The sequence below is a fragment of the Anastrepha obliqua genome, chromosome 5 (genome assembly GCF_027943255.1).
Source record: "Anastrepha obliqua isolate idAnaObli1 chromosome 5, idAnaObli1_1.0, whole genome shotgun sequence".
Lineage (NCBI taxonomy): Eukaryota > Metazoa > Arthropoda > Insecta > Diptera > Tephritidae > Anastrepha > Anastrepha obliqua.
The window spans coordinates 104,745,542-104,760,229 of NC_072896.1; the positions used below are offsets into that span (position 1 = coordinate 104,745,542).

The 14,688-nt window shown below is 37.8% G+C and overlaps 1 pseudogene; it reads right to left on the reverse strand.

The window, feature by feature from the left end:
• Positions 1-5,878: 5,878 nt before the first annotated feature.
• On the reverse strand, positions 5,879-6,064 carry LOC129249614 (U2 spliceosomal RNA; annotated as a pseudogene).
• Positions 6,065-14,688: the final 8,624 nt, after the last annotated feature.

Consider the following 14,688-nt stretch of genomic DNA (forward strand, 5'->3'; position numbering starts at 1 on the left):
CTACATAGCACATAAATATTACGTAAAAACAAAAGCTTTCATATATTCGGATATGTGTGTATGTGATAATATTTCCGTTTTCCGGTTTTCTGACAAATGCCTTATTATACCCTTCATTATTTGCATTTTATAAGAAATTGATACCATAAAGTCAAATGTTTGCTCGCATTGATTTCCTTGGAGAATTGAAGCAAATTGTTAATATAAGGGAAAGCGAAGACAAACATACATGCAAACATAAATAGGAATTTATATTTATATATGTACATCCGTCTGTGTATGGGAATATGAAAGAAATGCAAATCCAATAATGCAGTTAAGCAAATCAACGTATGCGCTTGTATGCACCTATACATCTACACATACATACATACATACATACATACATACATATTCATACATATGTGCGAGCTACTATCTTCTTCTTGCATATTTACGGGATATTCCAAGAAAAATGGAGCATCACAAAATCAAGGTTTTTCCTTTCACATGACCCAATTTTTCTAACACAATGCGGCGCAAAATTAATCATCACACTTTGTTTTTCAATAACTTTTTTACTAAATAAAAGAAACAATGATCTTGAGTGAAGAAAATCTTTATTTTGGCTTTTAGGTGCTCCATTGCTTGTCTTTTTGTATACAGCAGCTGCCTGGCTCACAGGTGGCAAATATGATTGACGTTCAACGCCTTTTGCACAAATTATAAATCCGATAGGATGATTAATTTTGAGCCCACTTATATATGGAGTTTCCTTCAAAGGGCAATGCAAATTTTGGCCTGAGCTGGTTCAAGCAGAGTTCCTTGTCCTATCTGCATTCGGATTTTTTCAACACTGCACACATTTACGAAATATGGTATGAATCTAGTCTATATATGCAAGTAAAGGGCGATCAGATTAGTGGTCCTTTTTGCAATAGGGGTTTTTGACAGATCACGCGTGACTACTCTCAAACTAAATACATAATTTTTTTCAGTATTCATTGATATTTCATCATAGAAAGACTTACGCTTCAACAACGTTGCCTGTGAAGCCCGTTATCTCCACAACATTTGGTTCCAACAAGACGGCGTTACTTGCCAAACAGCCCGTTAAACAATAAATTTACTGCGTTGTCTTTTCGTTGAGCAATTTATCTCTTGTCTCGGACCAGTGGACTGACCAGCGAGGTCGTGTGATATCACGCCTTTGGAGTTTTAGTTGTAGGGTCTGAATATTTTGTGGATAAACCCGCTTCGATTGAGGCATTGGAAGCGAATATTACTAAAGTTATTCGCGAGCTACCGACCAAAGTACTCCAGGAAGCCAATCGAAATTGGTGTTTCCGGATGGCCGAAGTACGCCTCTTCGCGACCAAAATTTGAAACTTATGATTTAGAAAGAGGCACCTCAATATGGCGTACTTTTTAACTTATTGTTTTATCTATAAACTGTATAGTATTCGGAGCAACCCAGTGTTCCCAGAAGATGAGAGTTCCAAAACGTCACCAACCACCTCTAAGGCGTTTTCCAATTATTCAGTAGTTGGCATCTTCAGTTGATTTAGCTCCACTCTTCAACGATCGAGGCGTGGTAAAGAGCCAGACTCTGTGACTGTAACTACTGTGTGACTGCCCTGCATTGCATATGAAAAAACAAATATTTTAGGTACCAAGATTTGTATGTGAACTCGGAAGATGCTGAATTACGCCGATTCCACGAGGACACAAAGGACTCAATAACAACCCCAAGTGTGCAGACACAATCCTCAGTAACCACTTACAGACTGCCAACTTAAGGGCTATTCTCCAGGCATATGAAAAAATTGAAATGGCTTCACATGCGATATCCAAACGTTTTAGAGTGATCTCTTTAACAGGAGATGAAGAATTAGAGCAAGTTCTCAGGATTCCAAATGCATTTTTATAAACAAATATAACCCAACTGAATTTAAATCAACCATCTAAATTTACTCTGGAATACTGAAGGCATTTCTTTACTTTTTTGTTAAAATTTTTAAAACATTTTTGACTCTGAATTTGTTTAATATGAAATTTTTATAATCATTCGATTTCGACAATTTTCGAAATATCATACTTTATGTTTTCATGCCGCTTGGCTTGGAATACACCCCTTTGCAAAGTAAAGCTTACACATGTAAGTTTGTTGTTGTTACTTATTACGAAGTGACAATGAGTTGACCTTTTTGCTGTGTTTCACTGCCGATTCACTTCAATTCGGTTTCAACTTGATTCTATTGAGTTTGTTGAATGGATGGCAGACTAGTTGGCAGATTGGACGATCTGTCTCTCGGTTGGTTGATATGTTTAGTTTCAGTTTTATGTAGAATATACTCGTACAATGTTTACTGTTGTAATGCAGAAGTGCATAATAGACTTGTATTTATGTATTTACGTATGTTTGTATGTATATTTGGTCGAATGAATATTTACACAAAGCGGCTTCCTTTTTAATTCCATTCAGCAAAATACATATTTTTGCATATTCGATATGCCGTGATTTTTCCAAGAGAAAAAGGAAAAATAAAAATAAAAATATGCACAATTTTTGAGCGCAGAAAAGCAGAGTAGGGCATACAGATATCAATCCCGAACAATCATCGTGAATCCCGGTTGACAATTGTTCAACTTGGACCGAAGGCATTCTGTTCATTATATTTTTTGTTGACAAAATGAGTCTCTGGTGTGTGGTGGAGACCTCGCGGTGCTTCCAAGTACTATGTGTGGTAAGTTGAGCATGAATTCCGAAACAGTCTTTCGCTGCCTTGCTTGATCTAGATTGAAGCTTTTAAAAATAGCGCAAACGGCTTTTTGACAATTAGAAGTTTGGCAACCAGGAAGCTTTTAGCTTTTATACGGGAGACTCTGAAGTAAACCTAGGTAGGGATTTGTTATGTGACTTAAAATATTACAAATGAAGCAAAAATCACGCTGAATTTTATAAAAAAAAAACAATCATACATTTGTTATAACGAGAAATGAGAAACTTTTTCAGGAGAAACAATTATAAACAAATAAAGGAATTTTTCAGCAACTTCGAATTTGCACTTTGTTATACCAAAATTTAATAAGCTATAACGCTGGATATCAAAAATCTTTCTAGAAATTCCAATTGAAAACCGCAGAATTTTGATACAAAATTTGTAAAAATTTTCTAGCTTTTGTGTAAAGTGGCAAACTTGGATTTAAATGGCTCTTTTTAGTCAATGAGGTACACTTTTATAAAAAAAAAATTGAAAAATAGTCTAAACTCGTGAAAATACTGAAAAGTGGAGCTTCTTGATCTTTTATCACAAATGAGGTTCATACTTTTTCTGTTCTTGAATATATGCTGAATTTTACAAAATTGATCTTCGTGACCCATCCTGACATTTCCAAATTTCAACGTGAATTCTTTTATCCTAAAACATGTGTCAGGCTGCACTATAATGATCCAACTAGATGAATGGAAAAGCGGAAAGCACGGCGAAACATACGAGTACATATTACTATCTAACCCATATTCGCAGCGGCTTTCTTGCATACCTCCACAGTTCTAATCTAGCAGATAATTCAACTTGCCCTGAGTGCCAAAGCGAAGATGAGAGTGCAGAACATGTGACTTTTCACAACGCCAAATTTGATCAACAGCGCTTCGAGCTGGCAATGGTTCTCGGCGTCGTCCCCACTCCAGATAACCTTGTAACGCAAATGCTGTACTCAAAAGAAAAAAAAGTTTGCAACAAGGATAGTAATAAACCTCCGAAACTTAGAATGGCAGCGCAAAGCGGAAGCAAAGCGAATGCGACCAATACACAACACCGATGCACAACAGATACGTCACCCAAATAAATTTACCGTTGTAAAACAACAAAACTACCGAATTAGCAAAAACTCTATCTATATAGATAATATAAAGTTGCCCTGAATAGCCTCTTTCAGTAAAAGTGCTTTAACTCACTCGCTTTTGCTCTGATTGCTTTGAAATTTCAACACACGAATGTACAAAATCCAGCATTTCCAACCATGCATAAATTATGAAAATGCAGAGATCCCCCGTAGGTGACTGTATTCACGAACAGACAATAAGCATGAAAGCTTGAGGTAAAGTCTCAAGACGAGCCCAAACAGACGGCAATTCGATATGGAGTAACGATATTGCAACTTTCAGATACTCCATTGGCCACAAAGCAATATAGGCTATCGATAACATATAACCCCAATACGCATTTAAGACAGGAACTTGGACGCAAGAGTCTGGAGTATCTAAAAGACATAGACACGGCTCCCCCTCAATGAAATGCTTTTAGCGGTCCGATTGTGGAATCAGCCGAGAGGGGAGGATTGCTATAGGGTTAGTGGAAGCATGCCCACATAACACTGGTGTGACGCCACCTTTGATGATGTTTCTGTGCTACAAATAATACTTCGAGTCTTATGTTATATATTATACTTATATTTATGTATGGCGTACGCGAATAAATATCTCCGCGTTTCGGGATTATATTACCGCTGAATTTTAATGCGCTTCACTACGTCGATATCGGCGTACAGCTCGCACAGCTCGTGGTTCCATCTTATTACGTATGCATCATTCACGCAAATTTGACCATAGATCTTGCGAATAATTTTTTTCTCCAAATCTTCTATTAACCCCCCATCGATGTTCGTCGATATCCAGGACTCAGCGCTATACAGTAAGACCGGGGCTCTGCTTTTGAATTGTCTACCTAGCCCAAAGTAGCATCTGATGGCAAGAGTATTTCTTCCCTGGATCTCTTAGCTGACATTGTTGTTGGTGTTAATGGTGGATCCTAGGTAGACAAAGTCCTTGACTACGTCGAACTCGTAATTGTCAATCGCAGCCTGCTGTCCAATATGCGTACACTTTATGATTGTTGCCATAAGGCACTTTATCTTGCCTTCGTTTACGCAAGACCCACTGGATGATAATTTTCTCCATTCTTAAGTTGGAAAAGGTTGCATGATAAGGAATCGCCTTATCTGAAACCCCGCTTCGTTTCAGATGGCTCAGAAAGATCTTTGCCAATTCTCACTCAAAGGGACTCGCAATTCGAGACTATATTATGAATAGTAAAAATACCCTGAAGTTTCGGGATAGAAAATGATCGCTAATTTAAGAAAATTCGGGGCAGACGTGTGTATGTACAAAATTTTATCGTGGCTTTGGGATTGTAGTAAAATAAGTCGAAACTTCGGGATTCAAAATGGCACCAAATTTAAAAAAATACTAAAAAATATAGTTAAAAAAATCTGGCGCATATCTATGTATGATGAATGCACATAAATATTTCGTATTTTCGGAATTATATTATGAGATAGAAAATGATGGTTTAATTAAGCTATTATTTTAGCAATTATAAGGGGATTTTGGGATTGTTGTAAAAATATCCCGAAATTTCGGAATTGACAATATGGATAACTTTAAATTCGGGATGAATTTATGATGAATGTATATAAATTTTTTCGAGTTTTGGGATTATATTAAAAAAAAACAAAAAACCAGTCTAACGGTTAGACTTGATAGAAGTGAAACCTTCCGTAAAACAAACTGAGAGAGAATAAGACGAAAGCAGCATTAGGAGCGGGATAATTATAGGTTCATTATAATATAGCTATAAAGTTCATATTTTATTTTCTTCATTTTATCATTATTCATCCTCAATGTTTACAATTTCAACAAATGATACGAGTGGCTTATGATAGATAAAATATGATACAAATGCTTTGGTTTCGATGTTGTCAAAAAAAATACCCAAACGGACCGAAAAACAGACTTACAAATTTCTTCCATTTTCGTCTACTTGTATTCATATAAAAATTTAATATATGTCTCTTCCCACCAAAGCTAAATGTATTAGTATATTTTTTCTTGTATTTATTCAAGGCTGAAATCCCGGCGGTACTGTAATACCGGGCCAACCAGGGGAAGAGGTGGAGAGTAAGCCCCTAAAACACTCCGCGCATTTCCAAAAATCAGTTTAACATTTGTTGCCCTCCGATGGAGGATCTATCAGATGTTAACCTGATAACCACACTACCTAGTCAATACATTTTAAATAATAAACCTAATAAAACTCTTGAGAATTACACGCTCACAAAAATTATTTATATCAACATATAATATAACGCTTCGTAACTAAATAACTTTTAGGCCAGCGACAACAGCATGGCGCGGTAGCCGAGCGACTAGCAATGTGAGCTTCCGATCCAAAATCCTTGGTTCGAATCACAAGAAAAAATAAAAGTTATTTTTATTTAGTTCGTCGCTACGTTTATATCAACATATAATATGACGCTTCGTAGCCAAGTTGGTCGCTTTTTTCGTTTCACTTTTCCTCAAATCACTCCCAACGATTCTAAAGAAGTTTTCACTTCAATATCCCGAAATTTCGGGACAGACAACGATGGCTAATTTAGGAAACTATTATTTTTGATATTATATCTAGCTTATTTAAAAATTATTATTTTTTTGAAATTATTTCGGGATTGTTGTAAAAATATCCCGAGATTTTGGGATTGATAAAAATGATTAGTTTAAAAAAATCCAGGGCATATCTATGCATGATTAATGTACATAAGAATTTCGGATTTTCGGGATTATACAATATTAAAAGTAACCCGCTATTTCGGGATTGACAATTAATAATGCAATATTCAGTTAAGGATGTGCATATTTATTTATGTATATTGCATACATTTATATATTTATTATATGTACATTCATCCCCATATACGAATACATATATTTCTTCGTAAATATGTTTCAAATAAAAAGCCGCAAGCCAAAACGCCTCCGAGAGGCAGTACAACAATATAATTCCACTCCATACACTTCACCTCATTGATACGTTTGCATATCCATAGGTTCCTCCTATATCATATTCACCCGGTCAACGGTCAGTGGCGGTGCTTGCACTCATATCCGCACCCAGTACGCATCTATAATGACTAATACTCGTAACAAGAACAACAAGAGCCAAAGCAAAAAATCAACAAATAAATATGTATTGTATGAAAACAAAATTGTAACTACCGGTCAGCCGGATGCGTCTGAAATCGATCGTCATGGTGAGAAATTTACTTTAAATACTAAAATAAGTGCCATACCTGTATGCCCGTACATATGTACATACATATGTAGATAAATAGTATATTCAAGCATTATTGTATGCATATCACCCTACATTTCATGCTACTAAAAACGCTTTTGTACAACTGTCACTTTGATTTAATACTTTTTTTTTTTGACGATGCAAAAAATGGTCATACAAATATCGCCCGTCAGTTTCCATTCAACCTGCCATTTGTGGCTTCTTTGGCATTTTATTATTTATAATTTTTTTTAATTTTACCTTCGAAAATCATGAAAAAATGATGAAAAATTCTGATTTACATATGCGCATATATTTTTCATACATTAGTATCATAATTAATATGAATTTCATACGCTCTTTTGCACACCCCAACCAAGCGCAGATTATTTACATTTAATTTCTCATTAAAGTCAAAACCTGAAGTGAAATATCAACAGCAACAGCCATCGGCGATATTTGCATTTTACCCCAACATAAATGATTTTAATGTGCAAAACCGCAATTTGTAAAAATTCCCATGCATTTAAGTGGCTATTTGATGGCTGTGCAAGTGGTGCCCATATTGTAGGTCAACTCGTCAAAGAGCAGATCACTTTGCTGTAAACAAAATATTTATTAACATGAGTATATGTATGTGTATGCATAAGTACATGTATGTGTGTGCATACATAAATGATCAAGCCTTTCGTATTGCGGTTAATAAAGTGTGTAATTCAATACTCCTTTAACGGTGCTTCTTATTCGCATTTCCCCATTCTCAATCCTTTCCCAAGTATCCAGGTTTTGCTGTAGAGGAAATGCTTTGAGTATATGAGAGGCAGAAGGCAGCAACGGAAGAGAGACGCGAATTGTACAATGTGAGTAAAAAGCCATAAAAGAGAGATAACTAATGAATACAACGGCGCAATCTAATATGTTGTTGGTAATGGATCAACTTACCTTTCCATTGATCCAAAATTCAAACTTTCTTGAAAATATCTAAAAAAAACTCATTAGAGTGGCATCATATCTTCTCAAAACTCTTGACTGCTTACCATATTTCTATCACGATATTCAAAATGTAGAAGTCTGAATACAAATAAATGCAAACTTTAGTAATTTCGGCGCTAAATTTAAGAAGAGAAAACAAAATGTACCTATATTCCTTGCATGCTTTCTGCAGAAATAGTTCGGCCACTCTCTCCTTTACTTATTGACTATTTGAGCATCCTTAGAAACTTTGAGTCAGCGAATCAATGTATACCCTCGCTTAGTATAACCGGAACTTTCTCCACTCATATTCCATCAAGGGAAGAGTGGACGGGGGCTACACTTGGGGACAGGGCCTGGTGAACTTATTCACGGATGGATCGAAGTTGGAATGAAAGGTTGGCGGAGGAGTTTTTTGCGAGGAGCTCTCCATCAGACTCAAATTCAGGTTACCGGACCACTGCTGTGTGTTCCAGGTAGAGGTCGCCGCAATCAAGGACGCAGTTGATTGGCTTCTCACATGCGTACTTAGAAAGTAAAAGTTTACTCCGACAGCCAAGCGGCAATAAGGGCCCTCGGGTCAGTGACGGTGCCTTCGAAACTGGTCACTTTCGACTGCGACCGAATTCTTTGACATAAAGCTCATCTGGGTTCCTGGTCACAGCGACATTGCAGGGAACTGTGAGGTAGATGAGCTGGTCAGTCAAGGGACATGTGAGGAGATTTCCCCGCGAAGGGAGAGAATTGGGATCCCCCTGACTACCTGCGGTATGCTCCTGGAAAGATGGGCTTCGCGCCAATTCAGCGAGCGTTGGGCAAGAACACAAACTTGTAAGGTCGCGAAATCCTTCTGGCGAATTGTGGATCGGGGGCGCTCGGGCGAGCTTCTGAGGTTGACATATGTAATATCAGCTCACGAATCTCGTGGGTTTTCTCACAGGGCACTATACGCGAGGAATGCATGCTTCTCTCAGCACCTTCTCCTTAGCTGCCCTGCTCTGGCGGGGTTAAGATCTAGGTATCTTGGCTCTTACTTCTGTGCTACGTTTGCTGATATAGTTGGCGTTGACCATCCCACCACCACCACTCCCCGCCCTCTCCTTTCATCCCATCGGTTTTTTCTTTCACCTCACCTCCTTCACAATGGAATTCCAAAGGACGAATCCGTTTATCTTCGTCCAAGTGTGCTAATTCCTTGGGCAACCATTCCAACCTAAGACCTAACGTTTTACATGATAAGTTGGCGATGAAAAAATTGTCGGCCCGATGGATGCCGCGACGGCTCACGGTGGACAACAAGCGGATGCGACTGTTAAGTTCGAAGTGTTTCTAGCGATTTAAGCGAGGTTCGCAGAAATTTTTGCGTAGAGTTGTCACCGTTAATGCAAACTGGATTCATCATTACAGACCAGAAACTAAGCAACAATCAAAATAATGGATTTCTCCCGGAGAATCTGCTCCAAAGAAGGCGAAGACAGTCCCATCGGCCGGAAAGGTCATGATGACGATTTCTTGGGATGCGAGGAACGATCACTGGAAAATACTGCAGTGAGTTATTAGAAAGCTTTCAAAAAAAATTGAAGTAGACACAGCCGCTTTTGACGAAAAAGAAAGTGTGTTTCACCACGATAATGCATCAGTACATATATCCGGAGTTGTCGCCACCAAACTGCACGAATTACGTTATGAATTGCTGCCGCATCCCATTTCTTCTTATTCCCTAACATGAAGAATGGTTCGCGAGAACAAAATTTAATTCAAACAAGGAAGTCATCATTGAGACAGAGGCGTATTTTGGAGAGTTCGACAAATCCTATTTTCTGGAGGGATTAAAAATGGCCGGAGCGTTGGGAGAAGTGTATATTTCTAAAAGGAGACTATGTTGAAAAGTAAAACAAAAAATTGAAAAAAATGGTGTCTTCATTTCTAATACGGGTACTTATTGAACCTCCCTCGTACTGTTTAGTATACATTGGTTTTAGTAGAGGTCAACATAACTTCCCCTGGGCTATGAGCCTTAGTCTAAGTGAAAAAGCGCTACAAACAAATTTGACTACGAAGATTGTATAATATGAAAATGTTAAAAGGTTGAGATTGAAATTTTAATAAGCACCAATTTCTAAGTCCAAGCTTTAAAAAATAACCAAAGTTTATGTTAGAGAATACCTCGACTAGTAGTCGTATAAACTTAAACTATGAAGCAGAACTGCTATCGCCTTTGACATCGGTATGTGTGCGAGGCTAAAAAGGCCAAAATGGTTGGCAGCAGCGTCATTTTTAGCCCATATTTAATCGAAAATGAAGACGTGAAAAACAATATGTTCAACTGAGGGCACGTTACAAGGACGTGTTAAGACGTGTGAGGGTTGACAACAGTGGAATGAGGCTATGCTCTACAACCTATAGGAAGAATTACGCTTTATAATAAGTAAAAATCTTAAAAATATATTAAAATGTCTTTTTTTATTACCTTTTTTACAATACATCAGCTTATGGGTCACCCTTTATAAGACACGGTAAGACCTAAAAGTTTATTATGTTGGTCAAATATTTGCAGAAAATGTTGCTATTCCAGTAAGGATTTAGAAAGATAAGTGACTTTTTGAAGCTTTGAGTTGGCCTTAGCCCAAGGCAATTCCCATAAATCTGCGAAGTTAAAGCTTGAGCTTAAATAGTGGAAACAAAAAATTAATGAGCCAATACGCGAAATAGAGGATTTTATTAGACTTATACAATTTTTTGACAGTTGAATATGTAAAGAAAAGAAGAGGCAAAAGATATGTGTAGCTGTTTAAAATCTTCCAGGTTACTACTCTGGATGATGCTGAACTGTTTCATAGAATTATCTGTGCATCCGACATGCTTGCCCTGCAACATAATTTAAACAATACTGTTTCATGGACAACTCGTAGTATAAGCCCTCAGAAACATTAAACTCTCTCGCAAGGGCCCTCATTGATTTCGAAGGGTCTTCGTTAATGATCGATGGCACTTGTTGAATGAATTCTGCAGATTCGACAGTGTCAGAACTTTCATCGTGGTTTTTGCGTTTTGCAACAGATTCTGCATTACCACCTGATACGTCCAATATACGGTGAACCGTCCGCATGAAAAAACGGGGGCAATTCTAGATTTCTACAAGGTGAAGTCCAAAATAAATAAGACTGGCGTCATAAAAATATATTTGATGGTGCCATCTTTTTAATGAGTCAAGGCGTTGGAAGTTACATCTCTAGCTGGCTTTCAGTGAAAGCTTGGTGACATTTGGTTCAATGGAAGCGAAGTTATTTCGTCTAAAGGATGTTTGTGTCATCGGTACAAAAATGAGGTTCGAACAAAGAGCTAATATCAAATTTTGTATTTTGTATTAAAAAAGTTTATGGTGATGATTGTCTATTGTCTACCTCGTGCCAGAGTCCATGAGTGGTTTATACGTTTCAGAGATGGTTGTGAGGACATAAATGACAATGGACATACGGGCCGCCCAAAATCAGTAATCACCGAAAGCTCCATCGAAATTATTCGTAAATTTATCAAAAGTGAACCGAAATCATCTTTGAAATTCATGGTATCCGAGTTGAATATCTCCAAAATATCGATTTATTGCATTTAACCAATCATTTGGACTTACGAAAAGTCTGTGCACGTTTCATTCCGCACAAGTTAACTGAGGACCAAAAATTGCTCAGAATTCAACATTCGAAATACCTCATTAAAGAGGCGAGAAAAGACGAGAACTTCCTTTAAAACTCTTAGATTGTAAGTGGTGTTGGAACGTGGCGTTTCCACCATGAACCTGAAGCTAAGCGTCAAAGTGCCGAATGGAAGGCCCCAGACGAGCCAGCACCCAAAAAATCGCGTTTGGAGAAGTCAGAAATTAAGTCGATGCTCATTTGTTTTTACAAAACCAAGGGAATTGTCCACAAAGAGTTCATGCCAACGGGCCAAACCGTCAATGCAATTTTCTATCGTGACGTTTTGAAGCGTTTGTTGCATCGCAATCGTCGCATTCGCCCTGAATACCGCGAAGGAAGAAGCTGGCGCTTATTGCATGATAATCCACCATCTCATCGATCCACTATTGTGACCGATTTTTTGACTAGAAATCCCATTTTAAGCATCAATCACTCACCGTATTCGCCTGAAGTGGATCCCTGTGACTTCTACCTATGCGGAAAACTACATTTGGCTATGAAAGGAAAACGTTTTGCGTCCGTAGAGACCATCCAAAAGGTTCGTACCGAAATTCTGAAGGACATTCTGGTCAATGACCTGGAACACTCTTTCGAAAAGCTTTTTGATCGCGCAAAACAGCGAATAGAGGCCAGAGGGGACTATTTTGAATAAAAAAACTCGAAATTATCAGAACAAACCTCCTATCGTTTCTATTTCAGCTCAGTCTTGTTTATTTTGGACTTCACCTTGTAAATCGGTGTGATGGTGTGACTTGCACATATGTACATATAGCGACGATAACTGCATGTCTCTTCATTTCTTGACTTAAGTTGTAGTCCTGCATTTCTTAACTGAAAAAGAGTAAAAAGCGACATAATCGTTTAATCAGTGTATATTCTAGCCCATAAGATTGCTAATGAAGTAGACTGAAATAAATCAAATTAAATAAAAAATTTAGGTAAATAACACTCATGCAATAAATCAGTGGCAAATGCAGGCGTAAGGGTGTGGCAGATGTTGGGGTGCGCGGGATATATTTCAGAGTACAAGGATTTAGAGCAAAGTAGAAAGCTCATGAAACACCTGACGTTTCGTTTGTAAACGAATGATCTTTGTCTCCTTTTTCTTCTGCTTCTCGCAACTTATATGGCATTGGAACGTCTGCGAAACATTCCAGCAACATATGGTTCCAATCCGAGCAAACTCATTAATATTTGCATTTCCTTTGATGGACTTTCCAAAAGAATGTGCATCATTACCACCAATACAATACCAATATCAAGCGACACCAACAGCCTTCACATCCGCACCCCTACCGATGCCACCAACAATTTTGTCATCTTTTATTGACTTGTCCAACGCAGGTAGTGCAGCCAAAGGTAGTGCACAGCTGGACGAAGTCTGAAGATGATGAGGAGCAACGATGAGAGTTGTCTTCGTGACAGATATTACCATATACAACAACAACAACAACGAACGCTTTTGATTCGCAACTACAACAAGGGAATCGGAATCTGGCAAGCGCCATAATGCTGGACGTCCGCAGTCACTGCGTCGGTGACTAACTGAAAGAGTGAATGATTGAAAATTAATTAATTATTGCAAATATTTATTTCGTATTTTTATGCCTTCAACAAACTGGCGACCGATTGGCAACGTTTTAATGTCTCATTTTGTTTTTATGTACGTATGTACATTCGCGCATATGTATGCGTGTGTGTATGAATGTTTATAAGATTGTAATAAAAACGCTTTTTATTGATTACCCTAAAGAGAATGATTGGAAGGGAAAATGAATAAAACCGGCGGAGAGGTTGATATCAGGCTGACAGGCGATTGTAAATATTCAGGCACAGAAATGCATGCCAACATAAATATGTGCGACGCGTGTGTGCATACATACATACATATGTATATCTATAGCTTACATATATGCAGGTGCACTCGCAAAATATTGAAACAAAAATTACAGCAGAAAAGTGAATGAAGCGCCAGCAGAGTTACTTTCTGGTACCAGAAAGGTTCGCTGTACAAAAGCAAACGGGGAAAAACAGGATCTACAACAATAAATATCTTATTAAACATTTTTTATTTCAATAAAGCCCCAGACCACCCGGTAAGGTATATTCAAATACGTACATACATCCAGTCATTCATCCACTTCCGCATTTGCCTGACATCTCTTAATAAAATTTTTGATTTCTGCCATAAATTTTTTTTAGAACACCCATAAACTGGCTGTAAATGCAAAACAAGGTGGGTAAACGCAACCAAGAGTCGCATTATAATACCGTTTCGCACACTTTCTTTGCCAAAACTTTGATTTCTACGAAATAATTCACCATCAAATTGTTTGACTGACAAAATCACATAAATCAAGGGATATCAAAATTAAGGTACAGTTTCCTTGGCTGACTAACAACATCAAACAATGTTGTCCATAAGCTCAAAGGCATAATAGGTAATAAAAAAGAAAAGCTATGTAGTTTCGTACTTTCTTTGGAAGCCGTTAATCAGCACTCGTGTAACCAAACCCAAAATCACAAATTTAAATACTCAATCAATGTTTGCAAAGATATGTGTGGAACGTAAAGATGTGTGCACACAATTGATTGTTATCGGGTTTAATAAGCTATGTAAGGCGAGTTCATCTTCTTTTTGATTGGAGCGATAACGGCTTGAGCGATTTTGTCCGAGTTTAACAAAGCGCGTCAGTTGTTCGTCTCTCGTGTTAACCCGCCTCAGTGGGGCACACAGAGTGAAGCCAAGTTCTTCTCCACCTGTTCTTTCCAATGCAAAGGAGACCTTCCTCTTCATCTGCAACCATCCACTGGTACCGCATCGAATACTTTCAGAGCTGGAGCGTTTGTATCTATTCGGACGACATGACCTAGCCAGCAGAACCGCTGGACCTTTATTTGCTACACTATATCTATATACCTTTAAA